General features: G+C 38.3%; 1 pseudogene; it reads right to left on the reverse strand.

The window, feature by feature from the left end:
• Positions 1–3,134: 3,134 nt before the first annotated feature.
• LOC120616685 (keratin, type I cytoskeletal 18-like) lies at positions 3,135–4,340 on the reverse strand (annotated as a pseudogene).
• Positions 4,341–6,458: the final 2,118 nt, after the last annotated feature.

Here is a 6,458-nt window from a genome sequence, read left to right on the forward strand (position 1 = left end):
TACTGATGATGGTCAGTCTGACAGGTGTGAGGTGACATCTCATGGTGGTTTTGAGTTGAAATTCCCTGATGATTAGTGACTATGAGCATCTTTCACATGCTTATTGGCTACCATTATGCCCTCTTAAAAATATTTATTCAGGTCCTCAGCCCACTATTTAAAATGTTTGAGGGTTTTTTTGGTCTTAAGTTGTATGAATTCCTAAGTTTGTTTTGATTATTAACCCATTATTGGGTTTGTCTTTGGCAAGTATTCTGTCCCATTCAGTAGATTGCCTTTTCATTTTATTTATGTTTTCGTTCACTGTACAAAAAATTTTAATTTGATGTAGTCCCATTTGTTTATTTTCCTTTTGTTTTCCTTGTTTGAGGAGACTAATCCAAAAAGTATTGCTAAAATCAATACCTTTGCAACAAAAAGAATAAAATATTTAGGAGTAAACCAAATAAAACATGAGAAGGACCTATACACTGAAAACTATAAGACATTATTAAAATAAATTGAAGACTACACACAGAAATGGAAAGATATTCTGGGTTCATGGATTGGAAGAATCAGCATAGTTAAAATGATCTTATTACTTAAAGCAGTATACAGATTTAAGGCAATCCTCATCAAAAAGCCAATGGAATTTTTTTTTAAATAAAATGAATAATCATCAGATTTACATAGAAACACAATGGACTCCAAAATGGCCAAAATAATCCTGAGAAAAAAGAACAAGTCCAGAGGTATCACTCTGCCAAACTTCAGATTATACTAAAAAGTGACAATAATCAAAACAATGTTATTGGCAGAAAAACAGATATACAGATCAATGGAACAAAACCGAGAATCCAGAAATAAACCTTTATATACATAGTCAAATAATTTTGAACAAAGAAGCCAAAAACATATCATGGAGAAAGGAAAGCCTCTTCAATAAGTAGTGCTGGGGAAATTGGAAAACCACATTTAAAAGAAAAACTAGACTGCTATCTGTCACCATACACCAAAGTTAACTCACAATGGATCAAAGACCTGAATATAAGACCTGAAACAATAAACTGCATAGAAGAAAACATAGATACCAAACTCATGGACCTTGGGTTTAAACAGGGTTTTATGAATGACTTTGAAGGCAAGGAAAGTAAAACCAAAAATAAATGAATGGAACTATATAAACATCCTTGTGAATTATATAAAGCATTATTATTAATATTCTTTAATACCTTATCTGTGTATATCTCCATGCCATGTGATTTAGTACTCTGTAGAGGACATATAAAAGTTATATAAAATTATATAACAGTTTCTTATAATAAACAACATAAACAACATTAGGATAAGGCTATGTTGTATTTTAAGGTATTCTGACAATTTATTTTATATCAAATAATGATGTAGTTCTGTGTGGTGTGTGTTTTTGCGATATCATGATTAATATTTGAATATTACATTGATTTTAGGTCTTAGTGTGGTATTTCAGCAAATACCAGATCAAGATTTGATGAGCATATCTTACAAAAATGTAAATATATTTTTATCTTTGTACATTATTTCTGATATTTGAAACAAAATTAATAATTCTCATGCTTAATCCCATCAATGATTTTCCACTGGTATAAGAATAAAGTCCATAGTTAGAAATCTTCCTGAGCAACCTTGAGAAAACTTTCCAGTTTTATTACCTGTCACTCACCTGTCTCTTTATCATATCCACTGTCATGCTCCCACTCTGAATAGATAGCCCTTATTCATATGCTTTTAATCATTTAGATCTCGATTTACATGCCACTTCCTCAAAGAAGCCTTCCATTACTCCTTGATAAGTTATGTTCCTTTTATTATCCCAGACCATCCTGGTCTTTTTCTTCATGGCATATTTCTAATTCTAATTAAAATTTTTAACAATCTATTTCTCCTATTAGATTATAAAGGCAGGTAAAGTAATGACTTTTTCAGTTCTTCCTAATTTCTATTTGTGCTACTATTGTGTACTCAATATCTTGCATTGCTGGTTCTGAGAAACTGGGTGCCATGTTGGGGTCAGAGACCAGTGAGAGGCTTCCAGGAGGTAAGGGCAGCCTCAGCTATCTGCAAGCAAGGAGACTGGGGATTCAGTCCTGCAATCCAAAGAACTGAATTCTGACACCTGACTGAGCAAGGAAATTCTGCCCTACAGTGGACAGAAAGGGATGCAACCCTGCTGACCATTGATGTTAGCCTGGTGACACCAGTGGTGAACTTCTGACTTGCAGGACTGTAAGATAATACCTTTCTATGCTGTTTTTTAAAGTGTCCGCCAGGTAAAAGGGAGGTTTTCCAAACCATAATTCAAAATCCACTGAGGATGTAATGTGCAACAGGATGACTAGTTGACACTGCTGTTTGGTATACTTGAGAGTTGCTGAGAGTAGATTCTAAAAGTTCTCATGGCAAGAAAAAGATGATTTTCATTGTTTCTTGTATCTTTATGAGATGATGGACATTAAATAAATTTATTATGTTAATTGTTTGCAATAGATTTAAGTCAGGTCATTATGCTATATACTTTAAATTTAGAAATTTTTGTCTGTCAATTATATCTCAGTAAAATAGAACAAAAAATAAGTAAGTAAAATTTGAATTTTAAATATTTTTTAAAATCCAAAGGCCAGAATGGCCCTGTTTCCTGATAAACTGGCAAAGCAACAGAGGCTGTAGGCTCGTAGAATGAGGAAGGAAACATGAATTCCAGAAATGGACCCCTACAAATTAATGCCTGAGGATGCTTTAAAAATATAAAAACAAAAGTAAGCCAGAAGTTGCTCAAAGAGGGAAGGTCAGAGGAGAGCTTTTTACGCCATCACCCGAGGATGACACCACAAACTCCGCCTTTTCCTTAGGACTTGACTTCCTCCTGAGAACTTGTGAGATCAACATTAGCAACCACCGGTGGAAGCCACCTGGGCCATGGGTGTGGCTGGTCATGGATGTAGGGGCAGTGGAAAACATGACAGAGATGAAAGTCAATTAAAAATCAATTAAAAAATACCATTCCATCATGAAAACAAATACAATGTTTTTGAGATTTTTTGATATTCTATGTTCTTTGACCTTTTTATTGTTGTCCTGCCCCACGAAGGGTGTCACACTTTTGCTGCCTTAATGCTTCAGAACTCCTTGTCATTGAGCTGAGATGACATTTTGCTATCCACAATCCTGCAGGTGGTGGTCATCTAGATAGACTGCATGCAGTGCAGTCCAGGGTGTCACCAAAAAGGAAGACCTCTCCTTCTTCCCACAGATGGTGATAGGTGGTAACCTCAGCATCCAGCTTGAACTTAATGTTCAGCTGGTCTCACACTCCCGGGTCTGGCACTGCCTCTCTGCCTGGGTCTGGGCCAGCTCTGATACCAGGTGTGAAGGATTCTGTGGAACTGTCCAACCTGCATGGCATAGTGTGCCTCCACCTCCAAGCTGGCCTTCAGATTTTTCAGCAGGTCCAGGTTGAACTCCAAGGACTGGACTGTATGTCTTAGTCCATTGAGTGTCATCTCAGTAGCTGTGACATGACTCCTGTGCTGCTCTCCTCAATCTGCTGGGACAAGTATTCGTCTAGTTTCTCTCGTTTCTTCTGAGCCAGGTCCTCATACTGGGTCTAAATGTCTGCCATGATCTTGCTGAGGTTCTGAGGTTAGAGGGCATCCAACTCCACAGTCAACCCAGAAATGCAGTCTCTTCCCATAGGCCATTTACTTCCTGCTCATGGTTCTTCAGGAAGAGCAGCTCCTCCTTGAGAGCCAAGATCTCCATCTCCAGAGGCACATGAATAATACAGGTGTCATCAATGACCTTTTAGAGCTCACTGAAGGCACATGGCCAGCTCTGTCTCACACTTGATTCTGAAGTTATCAGCAGCAAAATGGACACTGTCAATCTGCAAGATGATGAAAGAATTTGCCAAGATCTGAGCCCTCAGGTCTTTGAAGGTCTTGACATAATGTCCCCAGTTTCTGACATGGGGTGTTCTTCTCCAGGTGTTCCCAGATTTTGTTCTCCAGGTTGCAATTGTGAACCTTCAGCCTCCTCGCCCTCTCCAGGTGGGGCAGGCAGTCATTCAGGCACTGTACAGTCTCCTCCTTGGCCAGATCTTGCCTATGTGCACAGACCAGGGGCCGTCACCGCAGCCAAGACTCTGGATCCACAGCCACCCCAGACACTGGTGGCATATGACACAAAGATCTGGGAACCAAGCCTCTCACGCCTGCCTACACACTGTCTGCACTGTTGGCTGGCCAGATTCAGTGCCTAGGTGACTGCACAGAGCCCAGAATCCAGCAGCTGGAGAAGCTGGAGTGGGTGCTGAAGCTCATATTGTTTGAGGAGGAAGGAAAGTGTCCAAGACTCGGTGTACTGCTGCCTTTCCAGTTTTATTGAAATATAACTGGCACAAAACATTGTATTATTTTAACATAATGATTTGATATATATGTGTATTTTGCACACTGTCACAATAAGATACACTTTGATATACACTACAACATGCATGGAACTTGAAAGCATTATGCATACACCAGACAAGGAAGGACAAACACTATGTGGTTCCCCATACATCAGGTACCTAGAGTAGACAAACTCACAGAGGCAGAAAGTGAGATAAAGGTCATCAGGAGCTGGGGGAGGGGAGAGGGGGAGTTAGTATTAATGAGCAGAGAGTTTATGTTGGGCATGATGTAAAAGTCTGTGGTATAGTAGTGAGGGTAACACAACACTGTGACTATCTTAATGTCACTGAATTCTACATCTAAAAATGACAGAAACGATCAATATTCTATTATGTATATTCTACCACAATAAAACCTCATTGCTAGAAGAAACACTGATGAACAAATGTGCACACTCAACAAGGGTCACGGGGTATCACTCCCCTACCCTTCCCCTCCAGTACCCAGGATTAGAGGAATACAACCTATGGTAACTGCTTCTTCTTGGTGCTACCTTTAAAAATAAGTATGTGAAGGGAGAATCCTAACTGAGGAGGTGCTTGGTGGGTGGCAGAAAACAAACATTCAGGAGTGATGGCTCTGTGGGACCCAGGAGTTCCTTCTTGAGTCCATACTCCTTCATCACCAGGCTCGCACAATATGTGAGCCAGTCCTACTCTAATGCAAACTGCCAGTTTAGTGCCAGATGCCCTCTGAATAACTAGACAGCCAAAGAGTACAGCCGTCTCAAAAAAAAGATAGCAGCATAGACCAGAGAGAGAGTGAGATGGGCAACATACATCATCTGAAGCAGAAGTGTTAGAGGGATACACAAAGCCTTTAAACACAAAGAGTATGCTTAATGAAATAAGATACTATTTTTGCAACAGGAAATGAGAACAAAAATATTTTTTTAAATAAGTGAAAATATTAGGTATTAAAAACATAATAGTGGAGAAAGATCGCAGTAGATAGAGGAAGCACTAGTAGAGATAGAACTGAAGAGACAACTGGTCCTCTGGAATAGCAGAGGAAGAACCTGTCTCAGAACAAAACAGGAAAAAGTAATAAGTTAAAAAATACTAAAAATAATAGAAAGAGATTAGAACAGAGATAGAGAAGCGTTGATATCTAGATGATAACAGATTCAAGAAAGGAAAAGAAGAAGGAGCAGAACAAATCCTCAGGACAAATAGAAAGATAAACTTCCCAGAATCAAGCAGGATGGATGGTCGGGAATTGAAGTCACGGGGAGCCGCAGAGGAGACATGGGGAAAAACACCTTACTTAGATACAGTATAGGAACATTTAAGCAGCTCAAAGACAAGGAGACAATCCTAAAAGATTCCAAACAAAAAGAGCAGTTCACCTCCTACTGAACAGGAACCGGACTGACATCAGAACTTTTGATGGCAACACCGAGTGATATATAAAGCAAGTAAAAGAGATTTTGATGTACTGAAGTAAAAGAATCTTGAACCTAGATGTCCATACCTAACCAATTTTTCATTCAAATATGAGAGGGTAAGAAAAAATCATCTCAGGCACACAGTCCACAGAGGTTTTCTCATAGAATGACTCCCAGCTGGAAACAAGTCTGATTTTCTAACCAACATGCAAAATCCAAAAGCACTGAAGGAAGAGGCTTTATATAAAAAGTACAAATTGCATGATAAAAACACCACAAAGTAAAAGGATGAATGAGAAAATATTTCCAACTTATAATACAATGGATTACTATGCTTAACAATGGAGAACTTCTAAATATTGAAAAAAGAAAAAAAACCAACAATCCAATAGAGAATTGGACAAAATGTGATTGATCATACAGAAAAAAAGGAATATGCCATTTACATCTATGAAGAAAGCTGAACATAGCTTATATTAAGAGATGTTCAAATTAAAACTATACTGAGATATAGTCTCTCAGCCTTCAGAGGTAATAAAATCATAAAAATCAAACTACACACTCTTTGGTAAGGTTATGGTGAGATGCACTCTTATATTCTG

Source organism: Pteropus medius, unplaced genomic scaffold (genome assembly GCF_902729225.1).
Source record: "Pteropus medius unplaced genomic scaffold, Ma_sr-lr_union100, whole genome shotgun sequence".
Classification (NCBI taxonomy): domain Eukaryota; kingdom Metazoa; phylum Chordata; class Mammalia; order Chiroptera; family Pteropodidae; genus Pteropus; species Pteropus medius.